The sequence below is a fragment of the Lepidothrix coronata genome, unplaced genomic scaffold (assembly GCF_001604755.1).
Source record: "Lepidothrix coronata isolate B3197 unplaced genomic scaffold, Lepidothrix_coronata-1.0 Scaffold451, whole genome shotgun sequence".
Taxonomy (NCBI): domain Eukaryota; kingdom Metazoa; phylum Chordata; class Aves; order Passeriformes; family Pipridae; genus Lepidothrix; species Lepidothrix coronata.
Window position 1 is genome coordinate 3,290 of NW_016690631.1, and position 2,004 is coordinate 5,293.

Genomic DNA, 2,004 nt, shown 5'->3' on the forward strand with positions numbered 1-2,004 from the left:
TGTGGGCTCACAAGGGGACTGGCTTTAGTTATCTGCTGAATTTCCATCCTTGTGTCAGTAATGAATGGAGTTTCCAAACTATTTGGGAATTGTATCCAAACTGTTCCATTTGGGCTACAGTTCAGGCAGGGAATGTTCCAAGGCTTTCAGGGGATGACTGATTATCCTGTGTTCCCCAGTTTTTCCACTCTGGATTGTTACCACCTGTATCATCCAAGAGCACCTGGTCCAGTCCAGGGACACTTCCCCACACCCCCAGTCCTGTCCAGGGACACTTCACCACATCCTGGTCCAGTCCAGGGGTTCTTCATTGCTCAGTTGATTTGGTCAAGGCTTGTCAGGAGCTCCTGAGATCATGACCAGGCCTGAGGAGCATGGGAGGAGGATGCACCACCACAGAGGCTTCTAAGAAAGATAGGGGCAGACTTTTTGTAGAACCTGGACATGGTTGCAATTGGACAAATAGTTTTAAACTAAAAAAAAGGCAGATTTGAAGTCGATATAACCAAGAATTTTTTACAATGAGAGTGGTGAAACACTGGCGCGGGTTGCCCAGAGAGGTGATGCCTCATCCCTGGAAACATTCAAGGGCAGGTTGGGCAGGGCTCTGAGCAACCTGATCTAGTTGTGGATGTTCCTGCTTCTTGCAGAGGGTTGGACTTCTGACGCTGTAGGGCCTCCTGTAATCAAGGGGCTAGTGGGACACTGGGGAGCCTCTTGGAGCCAAGGGAACCCTGGGATATTTTGGAACATCATGGAATCAAGGAGCCACTGTGACATTGCAGAGCCTTGAGGAACCAAAGGATCCAAGAGACACTGCGGAACCTCAAGGAATCAAGGGTCCATTGTGATACTGCAGGGAACTAAAGGAATCCTGGGACATAGTGGAAACTCATGAAATCATCAGGGCCATTGCGACACTCCAGAGCCTCATGGAACCAAGGATCTGTTGTGACACTGAGAGGCCTCATGGAACCAAAGGAACCCTTAGAGTTCTTGGAACCTCATGGAATCAAGGGGCCATTTCTGACAGGATGTTCTGCTATGCAAATACCTAAAAAATGGTCAGAGAATGCAAACAATGCAAGCTCTCTGTGGTGAGTTACTGCTGGTGTCAAGGTGCTGTTGAATTATGCTAAACCCAAAATGCTTCCTGAAAGTTCAAACACACATCTTGCTTTCTGAAGCAGGATTTGACAGAGAAGCTGCTCCCTGGCCTGCAAATATGTCCAGCAATCAAATCTTCTATAACTATAAAAACCCTGTCCAACTTTCATGTAACAGATTCTTCCACAGACTTCCTTGAAGTGTGTGGAGCTTCTGCCATGAAGCAGGGACAGCTCTTCATGGTCACTGCCCAGGGGTAAAGTGAAAGAGAGAGAACTACCCCCTGTTGTTGTGGGGTGAGTTACCTCAATCTCTGCTTCAGGATTGTTTCTTTTTGCTGACTTTGATCCAATTGCTTTAATAGAATGACTTTGATAGACTGCACTGTCCTATCTTACACTGTACTACTAGGAGGTTTTGGCTTTTATACTGTGCAGTAAATAATTCTCTTTAAGGTCTTTCATCTGTTCGCTTGTCTGATCATTTGTCATAATTTTCTATTCATTTGTCATAATAAATAATTCATTTTATAGAAATATTTCTGATTTGCCGTGACACATGGGCATGTCTTGTCCATGCAGTGCAAACATGGACTCCTGAGCTGGTCATTGGATGTCCCTCTTTGGAGGGAAGAACAAGCCCAATGGCCTGGGGTGAGAGGCCAGTGCTGGGAGCGGCGCTGGCTGTGCCAGGGCACTGCTGGGTGCCCCCACCCTGAGCACTCCCCCCCTTGCGCTGGTCACTGCTGGTTTCCTCTGCAGGGCGTTGTGTTGGGCACATCCTGGAGAGCAAAGTGGAAAGCAGATTGAAGCTTTGAGGCCCTGGCCTGAACCGATCCCCCTGCAGGATGGCAGTGCTGCAACAGAGGTCAGCTCTGTACCAGCAGTGCCCGTGGCT